Below are 20438 nucleotides of genomic sequence, written 5' to 3'. Positions count from 1 at the left end.
CATAAATTTGACCCAAAAGCGTCTGGGAAATGTAGGCGGGGTTGTGAAGATATTGGGACATGGGGGCACATATGGTGTGACTGTCCAATTTTGAAACCATTTTGGAATAGTGGTAATGTGGCAATTAAAGTTCTATTTGGGCCTCAAATACGTAGAGACTTCATGGACGCAATCTTGGTGATGCATTGGACATTTTATTGTCGAAATCTCAAAGAAAGGCATATATGATTCTTATTATGTCAGCGTTGTCGCTTACTGCCCAGAAATGGAAATAGGCATTCGCCCCCAGAGAACGAATGGCTGGCGAAGATTTGGCACCATTTCTGATTAGATTGGGTGACTTATGTGGTTCAAGGAGATCAGAGGAAGTTTAAGGAGGATTGCGACTTGGTATTGGACTTCCTCCACAAAGCCTATCGAGTGAACTGGTGTGGGCAAAAAAAAGTGTTCATTAGACTTGTTTTGAGGATTGGACTTGGTATATTATGGAGTGAGGAATGGATGAAATCGAAAGATGCGCAGCTGTCCGGGGGGGAGGGGCAAAGGAGGGGGTGGGAGTGGGGGTAGGGGTGGGCTTGTTTATGTTATGATCAAACAAATGCTAATAAAAATAATTTTAAAAACATTATTAAGCTGTATCTTCTCAGAGATCCTGATGGGAAGTATTTTTTGATTAAGAGCACTTTGTCCACCTCATGACTATTATCCATGTACACCCCACATTTCTCAGCAGTTGTCTCTCTTAAGTGTCTACTTTTATTGAGGACAACACCTTCTTCTGGGAAGACCAATTCAGTCGGAGACCCAAAAAATAAATCTCTGTCTTCTCAAATGACTTAAATGTTGCTGCACTTGCCAGAGACCTGGTTTTAAAAGAGCATGGTGGCTCTGTCACCTCAGGGGTGTCAATCATTTGTGATTGGGGTGAGGTTTACTCTCGAATTGAGAGGATGCTGGTCTCTGACCTCAATAACATTTCATCCTAGATCGAAATAAGACAATGCCCTTTCTGATCCCTCCCAATATGTGTGTCACTTAGAGTGTACTGCTTTAGTACAAACCATCACTCTCATTGGGGGCTGAGTGAGTGTTACAGGACCCAGAAGTTGGGCGAGAAATTGCCTCTGCGATTTAAACATTTTAACAAAAACATTGCTTTAGGAATGGGAGGGGTAAGGAAAACTAAGTGGTTTTGGGAGCAGGGGGTGTGGCTTGCAGCCATGGAGTAGGTCGACTACAATGACTGCTTACGCCTGATCCTTCATGATCCGACTAGGAAGCAAGGCTATCCATCACAAAATTGTTTGAAAATAAGTAGGATGATATATGAACCTATCAGGAGTGCCCAGCTGTGAGAAGGGGAGCGGAGCCTTGGCCGTTGCAGCGAAGCACGGCTGAAACGGCCCACCGGCTGCGTCCGAACAAAAGATGGCGGCCGCGCTCTGTGGAAGCTGGCTGCGGGGCTAGTGAGCCTCAGATTGCAGAGCAGGTCCAGCAGAATCAAGTGAAGAGGAGGCGAAGCTGCGAGGGATGACGGCGCTGGGTGCAGCCCAGTGGGTGTAAACAGAGGACTTGGAGATGAGGGATGGGGGTCACCGTGTAAATCGCAGTGGAGAACCAGCTGGAGAGGAGGACCGTGACTGTATGGCATAACCCATACCCGAAGAGCTGTGCGGTACAGAGTGACTGCAGGTCCCATCGGGCGCATTGAGGTACCGGCGGGACCCAGATACCGCGAAGGTGAGAAGGCTGGGGGCACGCACGACCCCAAGAGCGGACTGACCTTTAAATGGGGAGAGTGAAGCGGGTGCACACACGGGTGAACCGGGGCGGGCGGTGAAAGTTGGAGACTGCACCCCCCTCTTTCCCCATCCCCGTGACATATTGTAGAGCTGGTGGGGCTTAGCTGCACAGACACCCCACCCCACCCCCACCGCTGATGCACTTGGTGCCTGCCTGAAGGCAAGAGAAAAGCTGCAGGGAATAAAGCGGACCCGGGCTGGGTGGTGACTTGGAGAGAGTGCCCCTGGGTCCTGTGGCCCCAGAAGGTGTGGAACTGTAGGGATTATGGACTGTTCAATGCTGGAAGCCACACCAGGGATGCTCTGAAAAAGCACCTTGGCACTGGGCAAGCTAACTGGGGTACAGAGGCCAAACAAGTAGGGGCAAACCGAAAGCCACAGACACATGTGCGAGGATATTATCCCCTCCTCCCTCTGTTGAGGGTACCGCCTCAGCACGTAGAATACTGGCTTGGAGTTGGGGCACTCTGGTACTTGCAACTACGACCACTAAAGAATAAGACCTAGAAAACATACAGCAGATCCCGGGGCGAACAACTGTTGAGGCTCGATATTGCGGACACTGGTAGATCGGATGCCTCCCAAAGTGGCCAAATCGAAAGTGGCCCAATGAACACTGGACAGCTATTCTACGGCCGTGCAACAGCCCCCCGAAGGAAGCATGGACCCCACGCAGGCAAAAGGGAGTGAAGCCATGGACCTACACAGCTAAGTGATGCAAGCCATAGCGGATTTAAAGACCTCATTGGGGACGCAGATTGCAGCAGTGCGAATAGACGTTCGGTTGCTGCGCCAGGATGTGCGTAATCTGGCAGAGCGCACTCCCACTCTCGAAACCCAGGTGAAGGAGAACACAGGGGAGATCGAGGTGATGCATGTCAATGTCTTGCAGCAGAAGGTCAATCTGTTGGAAAACAGAGTGGAAGAAGCCGAGGGTCGGGCCAGCAGAAACAATATTTGCATAGTAGGCCTGCCGGAAGTAGAGGAGGGCTCGGACCCTACGACATACATTGAGAATATGCTACTCCAGGAAATTGGGCCCTGGTACCTTACTCACAATCAAGAGGGCACACAGGGCGCTGACCAGGAGCCCCACGACAAGGCGCCCCGGAGACTGATATTTTTCCCTGTCTTTATAGTTCGGGACCTTTGAAAATTATTAGCATGCTCCAGACAGGGAGGGGCACTGAAGAGGGCATCGGCTGACCTAGCGGTCTACTCCGACTATACCTTCCAGGTGCAGAAGAACCAGGCACAATTCATTGAGTCAAAAGCTAGGCTCCGGTCAGCCGGACTGAAATACAGGTTGATATATCCAGCACGCCTGAAGGTTATACATAAGAACAGGGCCTTGTTTTTTGGCCAGAATCCCCCGCCCCATGGGAGGAGGCGCAGACATGGATGGCCCCGGCGATGAGGAGGTCGGTGATGCACCCGACGGACGCAAGTAAAGCATGTTATAACTGTAGTTCAGATAGGCCCGAAGAATTGATTGCTGTTTTGCAACTGACGCTGACAAGACGACTCTCTAAGCACAAAAGGCATCGGGAGACGAGCGGGCCCAGAGAAGAGGATACTTCCTTCTTAGAAGAGATGTGAGGAATCTATGCCTTTGCTGAAGGGTGGGATACTAATGGTCGACACCTGACATCACACGAGGGAGTCCAGACCTACGGCTGAAGCCACCACAACCTCCTGTATGCCCATTGGGTGTATATGCGAGAAGCAGAGTTGCCCGAGCAAAGACAAGGATGCTGGGCTGTTATTTTTTGTTGGGGAAGATGGGGATGTTAAATGGGATGGGGTTATTCCTGCATGCAAGTTGAGGTAGGAGAGTAGCACTGTAATTTCGATTGGATCACTACGAGGGAACAAGAAGGACCTTTTGCTAGGATAAAAGCGGAAGCAGGGGGCCTGTTGGAAGGGGACACCAACCTATGGCTGGAACTGTCAATGTACTTACATGGAATGTAGGGGGGGCTGAACGCTTAGGTCAAGAGAAGTAGTGGTGCAAAATTGATATTGCCCTGTTGCAGGAAACCCACCTAACGGCTGAAAATCTAACACTGTTGGCTAATAAATGGAGGGGGTGGGTATTTGGCTCTTCATATTCCACTTACGGCAGAGGCGTTCTGATCTGGATAGCACCCACGTTGCATTTTGCGGTCATCCACATTAAAACCAATAATGAAGGCAGGATGGTGATAGTTCAGGGCCTTCTCGAACATGTGGATATCTGTCTGGTCAACACGTTTGCCCAAAACCCTAGTGCAGCCAGGTTCTTCAGATCACTATACCATCGGCTAGGCCCTTATAGGGGTTTATGGTCTTTGCATTGAATGCCATTCCATCTAATGCGTTTTTTTTCATTTTCTTTTTGGGGGGGCTATTACCCTTTAAAATGCACCTGAACAAAAATTAACGCTTTACTCACCAAAAATAGGATCAGATGGACATTTTTTAGATGGAAAAATGTAGATGGAATACCATTAGATGCAATGGAATTCTATGCAAAGACCAGATACCCCTTATAGAGATAGTAACATCATATGGGGTGGTGATTTTAATTGCACGTTAATTGTACATGGGGAACAAGACAGGGCTGCCCACTATCCCCGTTGCTCTAAATCCGGACCATGGAACCAATAGCGGAGTACCTTAGGGTCGAATACATAGAGGCAGGTATGGATACAGATGAGACCAGGTATCTGGTATCATTGTATGCTGATGATACGCCATTATGCATTCAAAACCCTGAAGACATGCTAAAACTGTTATTGGAGGCCTTGCCTCAGTTGGCAAAACTGTCAGGCATCACAATATGTACATACAAGTCAGCTCTGTTCACGTTAGCAGGATTGCACAAGATGGAACAAGGGGCACTGCCGGTCCTTGCCCTGCAATGGAAGGTGCTCACGTTCAGATACATAGGGGTCAACGTATAACATGATCCAGAGAAGGAACATACGCATAATACCTTGAAAGCCCTAGTGGGCATCAAAAGTTCAATGAAGTTCTGGGCTAAACTGCCCCTTTCGCTAATGGGGAGGGCGCCCCTGCTGAAAATGGTGCTACTGCCAAGATTGCTGCATTTTGTTGTAAATGTTCCGTTCTACATACCCAAATCCTTCAAGACGCTGGATGACATCTGTAGAGGCTTCCTGTGGTTGAACTTGAGGAACAGGATAGCATTATAGACACTACACAGCCCACATGAGGAAGGAGGTATCAGGACCTTGCATTTTGAGCTAGATTACATGGCGGGGCAGCTGCAATCCGTGGTGGACTGGCTCACTGATGATCCAACTCCTAGTACATTAATGTTGCAGCCCACCAGGGCACGTTACTACTTGAGGGAACTAGTATGGATCAAGAAGCCCCAAGGAGGCCAATGGTCCCAGTTATTGTCTCTAGGGGTACACATGTGCTAGGGCTCACTGACCCGTTCTCAGTACCGATCCCCCTGGTCTCAGTGACAGCGTCCACAGCAGAGATGGGCTGGGGATATGAGCGAATTGGGAATCGCATGGGGTGGTTACAATAGGGGACTTATTACAAGATACATCCTTTATACCCTTTGTGGAGCTGGCAGATCATACAGGACTGCATACAGGTCAATATTGATTACACAGTAGAATTAAAGGGGCAATTACAAGTCGGTGGCCTGCGCACAGCGAACTACAAGAGAAGCATTCCATAGTGGACACCCTGTATGACATATCGGGGGGGGGGGGGCACACATTATCACGGATATACGATTCCCTATTGACGAATCGGCCCCTTCCCCATTGGTGATTAGGGCAAATGGGAAGAAGACTTTGGAGAACCCTTCACAGATGCAAATTGGAGGGAGATCCGGAGATACCATAAAAGGGTGTCACAGACTCGAGATTGAATCTCATACAACTACAGATATCACAGAGCATATATGACACCTCAGAGGATTTCTAGGTTTTCGGGAACAAAGGAGAAGGGGTGCCCCAGGTGCAAGGCGGAGGATGCAGGGATACTACATATGTTCTGGGCGTGCCCAGTGGTGGGACAATACTGGCAGGAGGTGGCAGGGAGAATGAGGAGGGGAGGGGTGCAACTGGATGTTATTGTCCAGAGGGCATGCCCGTTGGGCTGCTTTCAGCGTCCCAAAGGAGCAAAAGGATCTAGCGTATAACCTTGCCAAAAGCAGGATTTCCACAGCATGGAAAGCCCCAAGGGGACGGGATGTTGAAAAGCGGTGGCGTGACTTGAGAGAGTGGACATTGGCTGAAACTGCTGTATGGAGGTGGGCAGCGTGGCAGAGATCACAACGGGAGTCACCGAATGGGAAGTCGTAGTAAAAACCGGGGAAGCCACGAACGGAGCAGAGATGAAAGATTCCCACCGAAGGGTAGTTGGGTCCCAATTACGCAAGCATTATAGTGGTGAGAGAAGAAGGGGTTTACAGGCAATGAGGGAGGGAGGGAAGTGGGTGGGCAGGGAGGGGCGAAGTTGATGAAGCATTTTGATGTGATTATTGCAGACAATGCATGAGGCAGTGCTACAGAATGTTTTGTATTGCTAAAACTAATAAAATAAATGAAGAAAAAAAAAGCGAGTGGTTTCGAGAGGGGATCTTATTAGTTAAAGCGAGGGAGGCATTGAAGATACATCTCAAATCTAACACTAGGGACAAACAAAAGAGGCCAGTGAAGGCACTTGAGGATTGTGAGGAAGGCCAGAGCAAAGGTACAGACCCAAACTGCCCAATCCCGTTAGGTAAGATTTTCATATTAATGATAAATCTTCCTGACCTGTGTCGACCCCAGAACTTTTTGCGGGACTGGTAGATTATTTTTCCCTATACATCAGTGAGGGGGAATATTTTTCCACACTCACATAGTCTTGTACTCTTTATGGGTGTAATTTTTAAGACTCTCCATGGACTCTCCATAGTGTCTTTTAAAAGTTATCCTCTTTGACAACTTTTTGACAATAAGTGCCTATTGTTGCTGGTTTGCCCTAGGAGCTCCCCTTTTAACTTTCTCTGGTTAACCTTGTGAGAACTACAGTTCCCAAGGGTTGAAAGGATCTTTGGATCCCTTTTACATTTTATTAGGTGAGACCAGCCCCCCGCCACCCTATGTGGAGTGCGGGGGAGATACTGAGTATCCCCCTTTCTCATTTTAAATGAAACATTTATGTTACACGGACACACTTTTAATGGCTGGTTGCAGTGAACCTTTCTATTGATTCGGTTCACCTTTACCGCAGGCTGTTTCCACAGCACCGGTTAATGTACCCATGTGTGCTCATTTTACCAAAATGGCCAATCTTCTTTTTTTGCCATTTCAGCATTCCATGTCCTTTCTTGTGCATTCTCTTGACATCCACTTTGGGAAATTCCTTTGTGTTAACTTTATCTTTGGGCAGGAATCCTGTGGATTCCCTGCACCGTCTCCAGAGTGTCTGTGGAGGCAGGAAGCACGGGAGGAGTCCAATACTCTGCAGCCCTTTGTCTTCCAGCCTGATTGCGAAAATCCAGTTCAAACTAGAAGGCTGGCTGTCTTGAAAGGACGCCAAACCCCACCCCCACCAGTTTGTGCATTGCTGTTTGATTGGCTGCATAAAAGTCAGATCATGGAAGCTCATGAGGTAGTTGACTACTGGAACCAAAACCAAAGAGGAAGATGAAGAAACCACAGCTGAGACTATTTTCAGCGACCGGAGAGCCTGCTGTGTAACCAGAGCCTGCTATAGCCTTTCCTTCCAATCAACCTGGGCACTCCGAAAACAACGACCCTGACCCAGAGCCTGGTGAGACCCACTAGACTCAAGAATGTTGAGCCACCCCACGTCGTGCTGCGACCTCGCGGAGCTGCAATATCCCAATACCCTGGTACCTCGACACATTGTGCAGTTCACAGTCTGCCAAATTCCGAATCTCGCTGAAACTTCATGAGTATCCTGCTGGATCTCCAGAGGCCGATTCAGGTCTGAGAAACTCCCCTCATCAGAGTGCTTGACCTGGCAAACAACGAGAATCTGACCAGCAATATTCTGTCTCCTTCTCTGCGTCTGAAAAGGCGCCAAATCCACAGATCCGCATACAGTCTTGGGGAAACTCTTGCCTGGAGCTTTCTTCCGTGATCCCTGCTGCAAATGTCCTTCCAAAGTCTTTTTTTCTCTGTCTTCATGACAAAGGAATCCATCGACCATCGGGTTTTTGGCTGCATATCCTTAAGTCTCCCTGCTGCAACTCCTCTTCTGTGCTGAGGTACTGTGTTGGCTGGGGTATTTTACCTACCTTAAGCCTTTGTGATTTCTGAATAGCTTTGGGGTGTTTTCTGATTGGGAAGCCACTCATCCAGCGAACCCAGGCCCACTGCGGAATCCTCCTAGGGTGTCTTCTCCGATGTCCCGGGACCCTCAACTAACTTTAAAGGGAAATACTTGTTTGAACAGTCTTCCTCTGCAACTCTGACTTTGCCTGCAACTGAACCCTATCTCACCCTGCCTACAGCTGGCCCCTAGACCACAAGGGTCTCTCTACTGCCTCTGAGTGACCTCATGCTAGATTATAAGGGAAGGACTTGATAAGAAAAGGGTTCTGCCTTGAAAAGAATAAAAAGTGTTAAAAGGTGACTTACTTGTAAAAGAAGTTGGTTGGTAACTGTAACTCAGAGTTAACAGTTACACACGTTTTTACTTACCTTGAATTTGTGTTGCACTATTCTGAAGGTTAAGTTACTCACCTGTGAATTGGTTGTGCCGGTTCCCCAAAAGTAATGCTGTTGGTTTCACTTAACTATTCCGGTTAGGATAAATGTAGGAGTGTCCCCAATTGGATCTTGCTTCCCCGACTTGCTGTCCAGAATAATTCTGCCTAAGATTATACTTACCTTTAAGTTGCTGATAGCCCCTTTAAAAAGAATACAGGTTTTACTTACATTGTGTTAGATGTGTGCCATCCTAAAACAAGTTAAAGAGTTATTGCTCATCTCAATCTCTGTTCCACTGATCTTAAAAAGCAACTTTAACAGAATATTACAACATTAGGTCTTACCTGCCTGGAATAGCTGTGTGCCATTCCTGAAAAGTGTTCCTTTAGGTGTATCTAACCTTGGTCTGCCTGGTGCATCCAAAATTAGTGTAAAGAGTTCTTATCCTAGCCGGTGTTCCACTGAGCTGAAAACCAGCTGTAATTGTATATTACACCAAAAAGGTCTTGCTCCCTTGTATAACTGTGTATTATCACAAAAGTAGCAGAGTATATACTGTTCCTTGAATCTGTGTTCCACGATTCAGTAAAGTAGATTTGCAAGTTGGTTGACTATATGATTTCTTTTTTGAGTGTCACTACATAACTGACAGGGTCTACTACCCGCGCATTACTGTAAAGTAATCTGAAAGTGATTTATGGTTTTACTCCCCAAGAATAGGCATGTCCTATACTGAATGTGTACACAAAGGTCTGACTTAGAAATACTGTTAGGTGTTCAAAATACTGTTAGGTGTCCTAAATAAGGTATGTGCTTTGATCTGTGTATTTAAAGCATAGTGTTGTGTCTTTATAATTGTAGGGATATATAATGTGATGGTACTTACTTAGCCATGAATCTCTTGGTTTGCTTTCATATATAATAAACCCTTTTATAATACATAGTGTGTTAGAGTTTCTTTGGACCATATGCATAATGCAATTTATTTGTACTGATTCGACAGCACGCTATCCCTCCTAAGATAAGCCTGGTTGCTCGGTCTACACTGCCATGAACTCAGGCGGTCCAGCCTTATACTAACAGTGGAGTCTGGTACAGTCTCAGTTGAATGGTTTTACTAAGCCCTTAGTTGGACTTCAGAAAAACTGTCATAACGTCCTTCTATAAACTAAATGGGTGTATTACACCAAGCGGAATAAAGCCAATAGGTGATGGCATACAAGCTCAAGGTGGCAAGGCCAAGGAATCACATTTCCAACTTGGCTGATGTAAAGCGAGCTAAAGAAGGTAGAGATACTCCAACTTACACACTCTGGATTAGGAACATCGGCAAGACATTCACTCAGCTTGCCTTCCGAGTTATCAGAACAGGATTGCCTGTACCCAGAAAGCTGGCCACTTATTGACTAGACCACCCCTGATAATATTAGAAGAATCATTAATCTATTCGAAATGTGCTGTAATTCTGTGGACTCCTTCATGGTCCTAGATGCTAGCAAAGCCTGTTATGAGGTTGAATTGCAGTTCATCTTCAAAACGTTTGCCTCGTTCAGATTCGACCCATACTTTACCAGTCTTATTAGAGTTAACTACCAAACCCCATTTACTAGAATCAAAATAGGGCCTTTTCTGACCAAACCTAAAAAACAAGGGGCTTGTCAGGGGTTCCCCTAGTACCCCTGATTTGTGTCCCTCACGATTGAGCCATTGGCTTAGATTGCAGAGGAGGGATGATATCCAAGGGCTGACAGGTCAGCGGCAGTCACCATAAGGTAGCATTTAATGCCTATGAGGTGCTGCAGTGCAGGATGTGGCTAGATTTGAAGGGTCTTGAGTTTCTCTGCAAGTTTCTCTAAATTAATGTACCTACATATCTCTGAATCTTCCCACAATATGGCTACACTGCAGAGTAAATATGCCTTCAAGCGCTCCCAGCTGAAACACATCAAACAAACTTTCAGGGCATTCAAGAACTTCCCAGTGGAAGCCTCACGGAAGACCTTGCCAACCACCACTTCACATGAACCGAACACCACCAACCAAACTGTGACCCTCTACTGGAAGCACTCAACACCACTGTCTCAGCCTCCACCGACGGGCATGCGCCTCTAAAATAGCATCTGCAAACCGAAACCTTCAGCACCCTAGCACACGCAAGAACTCAACCTCAGCAAAAGAGTCATCAGGAAACGAGAGGAAAAACTGGCACCACTCCAGGACCACATCCTACCTGGCGCTCCTCATGGAACTTCGAACAACCCGCCAACAACTATTCAACACAGCCAAGGCCTCCTACTATCAGAACACCATAGCAAAAGGAGACAACAAAAGCAGAGTCCTCTTCAAAGCGGTCAAGCACTGTGTCAACCCGCTACTTAACCCTGCCATACCACACTCCATTGAAAAATCCACCGCCATCCACACCTTCTGCGACAAAATCAGCAAGATTCGACAGCACATAGACAACAGCTCTCCATCCACAGACCCACCTCGCACACAACATTCAAGACACTCTCTACAGAGGACCTGGTAGAAACCCTGGCCGCCCTCAAAGCCACATCGTATACAGACGACATCCTCCCAGAATCCATCCTCAAGACGCTACCCGCAGAAGCTCTCCTTCTCTAACTGGAGATCATCAACAACTCAAGACACCTTCCCACTGGCCCCATAGACAGGACAAATCCTCCCACTACTAAAGAAACCCAATGTGGATCCTGGAAACCTATGTAACTTTTGCCCCATCACCCATCTTCCCCATCCTAGGTATGACAATCGAGCGAGCGGTAGACAAGAAACTGCAGCAAAACTGCGACACCAACCATCTCCTCCAAACCTACCATTCCGGGTTCATGCCCAGATGTAGCACAGAGACGGCAACTATACAGGAGGTCGACGACGCCCTCAACATCCTTGATGACGGCCATCCTTGACTCCTGGTGCCTCTTGGCCACTTTCGACACAATAGACCACCAGGCGTTCACGGACACCCTATATCAGCGCATCGGGATCAGGCACCTTGTCCTGTGCTCGTACTAGTCCTACCTCGCCAACCTCAGATCGACTCCTCTAGATCGCCAGTGCTGCCAGTCACCTGTGGAGTCCGGCAGGGCTCCATCCTCTACCCAATGATCTTCAATCTAAACATGGAGCCGCTGGTGACAACGCACAGCTCGATCTCAAGAACGACTCCATCCAGGACATCCACAGGCTCAAATCATGCCTCTCACTGATCAGTATTAGATGTCCAGTGCATACTTGCAGCTCAACCCCTCCAAGGCCGAACTCCTACTCCTCACCAACAACACCGAACACCCAGTTATAACACCAGGCTATCAACCATTAACCTTGGGGGCTTCACACCCAAGCTCACCTCCTGAGCAAAGTCCCTCAGGTTCCACGTAGACAAACACCTCTCCTTCAAAACACACATAGCTAATCAAACTGACAGCTTGGTATCATGCTCTCCCTTCTGTAGCAATCCCTTCCTCCGGACAGCTTTAAACCGCTATTCAAGCACTGTTCCTAGCCCACTTGGATGGTGGCAATGCCCCCCTCGAAGGCCTCCCGACGTCCTACCATGTGCCTGCACACCTCAACATGGGTCTACGCAGATACGACCACATCACCCCGGCCCTCATCAACCTTCACTGGCTCCCACTGCACGCACAAATCACCTTCAAGTCTTGCTGCATCATCTATAAGGCAGTCGCCCTCAAGCCACAAAGCTATCTCGCAGAGAAACTCAGCATCTCCGGCGGACAGTGCACCAGTAGAAGCCAGGATGCGTGTAGACTCAAAATCCCCCACTGCAAAACGGAAAGGACCAGAAAACAAGCCTTCTATGCCTATGCCCGAAGACTATGGAACCTCCTCCCCCTCAGCATCAGACTTGCCCCGACACTCCTACAATTCAAAAAAGAACTCCAAACCAATCTCTTCAAGGAGTCTCTCCTTCTCAACACCTAGGACATCACATTGCCCCTAGCGCCACCTAACTTGCTAGACGCCGCCTTCCCCTCTCATCAACGCCACCCGGTACAGCTGTACCCCTCCGCCATGTCTCACTGTATCCCACCCGTTGTGCTGTATATCTGTTCTGCTACCTCTGAAAAGCATTCTGTTATACTATATCTCTGTAAAGCGCTCTGCTAGGTCTGTGCTCAATAAATATTATAATAATAATAATAATAATAATAATAATAATAATAATAATAATAAAAGTGAGACACTGCCCTGGTCTGTGAGAGTTAAAAACCACTCAATCCCATTAGGATATATTAAGATAAAAAAATACTCTCCCGCTTTTTCATCTGCCATGACAGTTGCGATATCCAGGAAATAGTGTCTCGAAGCATCACTGCTATAAAAACAAAATGAGGTCCCTAGGCTTTCCTACACATACCTTACTTTTGCAATTAAAATTCCAAAAGGGGCCCCTTCACCCTGGCAGCTCAAAACATTTGTTCATCTGGGCCAAGAAGTTTTTGAAAGGTCCCAAGAAAGGTTTTCTCAATGAGTTTTCGATTGGAGTCCCAACAGCAACTCAAGGGTAGGGCTGGAACAAATGGCGAACACCTCTCCCATGACAAATCTCCTTTTTTGTGAGTGAGATTAGTAGATTCAATGGCTGGGTACTCCTCAATTCCACTGATTTATTGACACAATAAAGGCATGGTTATTCAGATAGGTATGGGCCCAATGTCAACAGTAGTCAACAGCCCAGATTTATCACACTATCTCACACACAAACACACACGTAAAACCCCATCCCACCCCCACCCCCTCTTGGAACTAGGAAAGCAGCCCCTAGGATCTACTATGAAAAATTTTCTTTTTGCAGCTTTTCCTCCATTGACATCAATGGACACCCCCCCCCCCCCAACAGTTAGCTTTGTTTTGAGTCCTTTGCAAGATTCCTTTGTAGTTTTACTGTAGCGCACTGTTAGGTAGATTTTAATTTGTATGCACAATGTCCTCTACATGGGGAGTCCGCCAGCTGGTTTTGCTTTGTGGTTGACACGCCCTTGGTGACCGCAGTGATGTGCAGGAGGTTCTAAGAGTTTAAATTAAAAGACAATAGTGTGCTTTTCTGCCGGGTTAGGACTTAGGTGGGCCGGCTAGGCTCCAGTAAGCTGCCCAGAGATCAGGCACATGGGTGAGTGTGGTTGATGGTTTAGGATAGAGGTCTAGTATTGAAGATTTGTTGTGTGCCCAGCTAGGCCGAATTTATTTAGTTGTCGCTGTATACTAATGGCAGAGGTGTTGAGGTACGTCAAGGGTTTCAGTGTGGATGGCAATGTGTGCTGCTAGACCGGAATAGCACAGCCATAGCTGCATTCGAGGGTGCATGGATGGGTGGCCGTGCCTGTGCCCTGTGTCCACAGACGTGGTTAAAGTATACGTACCATGGGCTTGGCTGGAGTTGGACTGCAGTGTTCTTTTTCTTGGTCCAGTGCGATTGGCTGGTCTCGCTATTCGTGGTCTCCCTGGAATGAAAGTCTGAGCAGTGGGAGAGGTGCTCGGAGGGGTGGGGGTGAGGGTGAGGAGAGGAGGATTGTTTGTTACGGTGTGCCTCTATGAACGATGTCGGCATCCTTGGGGTATTGGAGGGTAGGGTAGGAGTATTGTGTTTGGGTCAGCCTTTCTGTGCGCCTATTGAGATTGCAGAGTGAGGGATGGTTTCAAGAGGAGGGAGAGAAAAGCCAATTTTTGAGAGCCTTTCTGAATACCATGCGAGTGTCAATATTGTGAATGTGGGGGGGCCTGGCCAGCGAGCACATGATGAGGATGCGATTCCTCAGTGCTTCCGGGGCGGCCAGCAACATCCTGATAATATCCTTTAATTTGAATGGCATTTTCACCAAACTGACAGATACAGGCAAGCGAAACCCACTGCAGAAAAGTTGCAAAAGTGTGAGGCTAAAGCGCAATCCAGATTGGAAGATACATGCCGCAGAAATTCGGAAGCAGTTGCCGGCAGAGGGCAGCCCAAGATGGACCAAAAGGAGGAGCGGCGTCTGAGGCTTGGGACTGAGCTGTGCCAGACACCAAACGACCCGCCTCTGTGACCAGAGCCGCTGTGTAGCCCAAAAGTGAACTGGCTGCTGACAGGGGCTCTGCTCGCATATGCTGGTGTCCACACAGAGGCAAGAAGAGGAGACACAATCTGCGCTCCACAACGAGGCATAACAGTTGGTAGCGATGACAGAGGCAGACTCCAGTTGGGGAGTCTAAAACGGCCTACCACTCCCTCTCTCGCCACAACACCCCGACGAAAATGAGGAAGAGGAAAGGACCATAACATATCCTGACGTGCGGGCTGAAGGAAATCCCAACACAGTGCGTAGCCTGGACCCCTGGACCATCCCGTGAGGTGAACCCCACCAGACACATCAGGACATCGGAATCCAATTCTGAATACCTGCACACCCAGTGCCCATCCAACCTACCGACAACAGGAAAATAAATGTGGGGCATACAGAGGGGGGGAGACTCAGCTGGAACACCTACATCCCTTGTGGGATAAATAAAGCACATACGCTCGACAGACGAGCTTCAGCGCAATACATCGGAGGGTGGGCCACAGCTGGGAAGGACTCCAGAGTCCTGTTAGAGGAGGCACTAAAAGTAATGATACTGCCGGGCGTAATGAAATCTACGACACACAGGGGGGTTGGGGGGTTCTGATCCCTATAAAGCAGTAGCCTGAGTAACCACTGCGAAGGGACATCCACAGGCAACCCAAGTTGCCCAACAGCGTGAACTGCACATTCCAAGTCATTATCCGGACGGAGTATGAAACCGCTGGCCAGGGGGAAAGCAGACCAGGAGACAGGGAAGCGCAGGAGGCAGGCGATTCCACTGCCCCTCCTGGACAAAGGAAGAGACTGCAGGCTGGTCACAGAAAGAAGCACAATCACAGACCCATCACCACAGTGGCCCATTCATAACATTCTTTAGGGAAATGTTGCCTTCCGTTCCCAATGCATCGCTTGGTTTGATCTGTTCCTGGGGGGGGGGGGGGGCTTGGGCAGAGGTTGTATAGTGCTCCATTTTGCTCCGAGTTGTGGTGCTCTTTGCCCAGTCTTTACCCATGGTGGTCTGTCTTTACTTCCTGTCTTTGCGGCCGTTCACCATGCAGTTGTGTGGTTCAGTAGGGATCTGTTCTAAGCATAGTAAAGGCACCAGTCACACTCTGATCATCGCTGTTGTCCTGGGACCTTTATTGGGAGCAAGGCTCGCAGGCTTGAACAGCTACAATCTGGGCTTTCCAAAGCTAACTGAATGCATGCAAACTACAAGCAAAAAATACTTTGAGCTGAACGTAGGGTCGATGGAATGCCCCATAACACTCTGGGAGGCCTACAAACCAGTGCTCCGCGGAGAGATTATCTCCTGGACCACGGCGCACAAAAAAGCACACCTAAAAGCAGTAGAAGAGGCGGAAGAGGTAGTTAAACAAGCTGAAAGACAGATGGATTGCTTTGAGGTTGCGTTAGAAAAGGAAGGCAGTAACTTTGGGATATTATTTCTAGGGCCCAACGATCTGAAGTAATGGCTCGCCATTCTTGCAGATGCTGTGACAGCCTGCCTCCCACTGGTGTCTTGTGATGTAACTCCTCAAAGTGGTTTTGTGGCGGTTGCTGTGGCCGCTGATGGCAAAGAGGCTACAGCTGGAGCTGACTTTGCACATTTTCCTCGTCCACCGCGAGGGGCCCTTCTCTGGCCCCTTTGACTGGCCATTCCTCTCACCTTTCCATATGAGGAGTAGTAACGATAGAATCATCCCCTCCAAGATTGTCTTGATGCACAAAATGCTGAGGTTGTCTAATAGCAGCTCCTAAAGACTTGGCAGCTGCTTTTGAGGTCTGCAACCTCTCAAGGCTCTTGTCAACCTTGTTGCCAAAAAGGTGAGACCCATCAAAAGGCATGTTCAGAAGACGGTTTTGCACGTCTGGTGCGAAACACGACTTCCGTAATGATGCAAATCTGCGCATTACTGTGCTAGTGCCCATGGACCTGCTCACACTATCTGAAGTGTCCAATCCAGATTGAAGGGATTCCTGCATGGCCTCCTTTCCATCTTTAACAATGGCTAGGAATCCTTCCCTTTCATCCCCTATTGGTATGTGCTCTGCCGCCATTGCAATGCACTCCCACAGTGTACGAACATTTTGCCAAGGCACATGTGAAGTTGGCCGATTTTAACGCCATACTCCCAGTTGAAAATACCTTGCGTGCCCAACCATCCACACGCTTGTCGTCCCTATCCGGAGGGATAGAAGGGTACGCCACCTTATTTAAAGCTGTGGCTGCCTGGACCACCAGACTCTCGGGAGTGGTGTGTTTAGACAGATATCCGGGGTCGCTACTGGAAGGGCGGTATTTTGAAGTAAGGGATTTATTCACCAGAGGAATAGAATCCGGAGTCTCCCAATATTTGCCCACCCTATTTTGCAAGACTACATGGAAGGGTAGGATTGGATCTTCGGTGGGACCATGAGCCAATATATCGGTCAGATCATCCTGGATGAATTGAGTTGGTGGTCTAGCCCATCCTAAATAATCAACCATCTTTGTCATTAGTTGACGGTATGAGGGACTGGCATGTTCCCCTGGTTCTGGCCTGCCAAAATCTTTTTCAGGCGAAGTATCAATCACACTTGCATTAAGTAAGGTTTCCACCAGGTCCCTCATCCTGCTTTCCTCGAAAATCAGGCATTCTGGGACATTTTGTGTGCCATATTCCAGTCCAAAAGGAACATACTCCTCATCAGATCTCTCCTGTTCTTCAAATATTGAAGTCAAGGATTTGAAAAATTCTTTCCTTGGAAGAGGTTTAAAAACCTTTTCTGGGAGAGATTTATCAGTGGAACCTGAAGGCATTACAGCCTTTGCAGCCTTCTCTTTTGCTGTTATTTTTACAGCTTCTGGCTGAGTTGGCTGAACTGGAGCCTTTGGAACATTTGGCGCCGAGGGCTTCTGAGTCGACAAAGACGTTGATGGCGTTGACGAAATAGTGGTCGTTGACGGAGCGGGTGACCTTGAGTGGTCAACTCGGCTCGAACTGTCTTTTTCGCTCAGCGTTCTGGAAGGTTCTCGATCCTTACTCCTTCGATCACCCAGGCTCGAGGACGTGCGAGTGTTGGAACGACACCGCTCCCGGCCGGCTTCCGAAGAAGGCGTGGAGCAAGGCTTAGCTTTTCCCAACACCTCCATCATTTTCACCCTGAATGCTTCCCACTCTTCGGAGGAAGAATGGTTTGTGGGGCATTTCATCCTTTTTGGGGATTCGTCCGAGGACAAGGTGGAAGGGGAACGGTGGCGTCTTTTCTTGGACTTTTTCGTCAAAGACGAAGAGCGATGAGAATCGCTTCGGGACCTAGACCGATGCCTTTCGTGTCAATGAGATTTCTCCTCACGGGACCTCAACTAATGCTAGAGGCTTTTCGGTCGGGTTTACGACCTACCTGCAGTTTTCCCTTCCTCTCTCGCAAGGCCTTCCCAGTCATCGCCTGACACTTTGTATAGGCCTCCATGTCGTGGCCTTCCCCGAGACATCACAGACATTCCCTGTGCGGATCCGTGATGGACTTTTTCGAACCGCAAGATTTACACTTTTTGAATCCCGATCGCAGGGTAGTAGTTGTCGGGGTCGATGATGAGGACATATCGAATATCTTCTTCAATATTACTGCGTCACAGAACTACTCGAGGCGCGCCGAGTCTCCGAAGCAACACGTACTGTGGAAAAACAGAACTGTAGCCAACGGGTGCCACGCGTGCTACTTGTATACCCAATGACGTCACCCTTGACGGAGGCCTTCGAGGGACCATCGACTCGACGACATTTTTTTCCGAAAAGCAGCTAAAGCTAGATGGAACACATCTAAGATGAGGAATACTTTGGAGGACACAATCCATTCGAATTTAAGTTTACTGCCGTTTTGATTGAGGTATTTGAGGGCTCGATGTTGAGTTAACTGTACTACACCATCACTCTAGCTCATAAGTCTGCCTTACTGCTGTGTCTATACTGCCTGGAGAGTTTGGCTAGACCTAGGTGTCAATAACCCTGTTCATCAACTAGGATGGCCTCTCAGAACCCTCAGACAGGGCTAGTTCGGAAAATCCATCTGAACATTATCGGTCAGAGTGGAGTCTCAAAGCTCTACAAACTGTTGCACAGGGTAGACCGGGAAGAGAAATTAAACTATATGAATAGATCAGAGGAAGAAATTAGACCGGTTTCATGGGATCACATTGGGGAGTAGGCCCACAGGTCATTCCTTTACACTACATTTAAGGAATGGGCCTATAACGTAGGTTTTAGGTGGCACCTGTCCCCACAACGCTTGCATAAAATAATCCCAGCAGGTTTTTCTTCTTGGTGAAATTGTGGAGGGGTAGGTAATTAGCATTGGGTATGCAGAAAGTGATGGTACCTACCAATCATCTGGGCACATTGCACCAGAATAACCCTAGTTTAATGCTGGAAATCACTCAATGGTCCAGTGCAGGTAATTTGGTGGGGTAAGATTGAGGACACTTTTGGATTGAAAAAAACTCAATAGCGAATAATCACTTGTCAAAATATATGAAAGTATGATGTCTGTTCATCACATTTTGCAGACAATGAATATCATATTTTTAAACCCACAATGTAAACACTATTTTCCGTTTTTAGCAGGTAACGTGAAGCAAGGTTACTCAGCAGATAAAACTGAAATGTTGTGGCATGCATAGGTTTTACTGTATTGGTGAATGGTTATACTAGTAATGAACCTCAACTGCCAGACATTTCGCAGAGCTCTTTACCAGTTTTCATTATGTAAATGAAGCAGAAAAATGAAAAGGTTTTAAAAAAAGGATCCAACTAAATCAAAGAAAGACCAATGACAAACTGTTCTGGCATGTAACAGCAGACCTACAGTTGAACAGCCACTTTTACTCCCTAAAGATTGGCAAAAACAAATGACGAGTAAAAACACTTCCAACAAAAAAGGGGAAAAAGACATGTAGAATCTTGCAGCACTGCTTTCACCCTCACAGCTCCATGAATAGGTTTGGACCAATAGTGCACGTACCACCACAGGAAGAAACTACTATTTGAACTACATGCATCTTTTAACGTGCATGAATAACTAGCTGCAAAGAAATACTAAAACATTTCAGTTAAAACAGATTTTTACTCGATTATGAAATACTCTGGATATTGGACTTACATTTTTAATCCCTGAAAATCATTTTACTTCCTACTTTCAAAAAAAGGGAGTAGAATACTCCCACTTCCAAATCTTATCTTGAGAATTGTGTAGCACAAGTTAAAAATAGAATAAGAACTCAGAGTTCTAATACAGCAGAAGTCCAAGACCCTAACCACAGGCCTTACAAAATAAATGTTATATTATCGCACAATTTCATTTGTTCTATTCAGAACTATACAAGTCTCAAAGCCCAGAGGTACGTTCTCAATAGGAATATTTAGAGACGGTTACTCTTCCCCGGCTCAAACAAGCTGAAAGGCAAAGGCTTGGTATGGTGATTACACAGGACGAGGTACTCTGGGTAATTCAAGATCTCCCAATAAATAAAAGCACCAGGTCCCAACGGATAGCCGGCGAAGTTTTATTAAACTTAGAGTACAATTTTGACTCCCATATTAACAAGATTCTACAACACATTTGAGGGCTCAGGCACCATCTCCCCCACAATGGAAGAAGCAAAAATATCGATCTTCCCAAAACCAGGAAAGGATTTAACCAACTGTGGTTCATATCACCCTATTGCCCGAATTAACATAGATACCAAGATCTATACTAAGGTGTTGGCCAATAGGCTAGAAAATATATGACCCATATTGATACACCCAGATCAAACAGGATTTATAAAGCAAAGGCAAACACACGATAATATCCGCAGGGTGTGCCACATTTTA

General features: G+C 47.4%; 1 protein-coding gene across 3 annotated transcripts in view; it reads right to left on the bottom strand.

The window, feature by feature from the left end:
* Window positions 1-20438, bottom strand: part of SLC35A5 (solute carrier family 35 member A5) — a 540034-nt gene that overhangs the window by 421896 nt on the left and 97700 nt on the right. The gene's annotated exons all lie outside the window — the stretch shown is intronic.

This window comes from Ambystoma mexicanum, chromosome 7p (assembly GCF_040938575.1).
Source record: "Ambystoma mexicanum isolate Mex_15411 chromosome 7p, UKY_AmexF1_1, whole genome shotgun sequence".
Classification (NCBI taxonomy): domain Eukaryota; kingdom Metazoa; phylum Chordata; class Amphibia; order Caudata; family Ambystomatidae; genus Ambystoma; species Ambystoma mexicanum.
The sequence above is the reverse complement of the archived record's forward strand: the minus strand, read 5'-3'. Positions and strand labels throughout refer to the sequence as shown.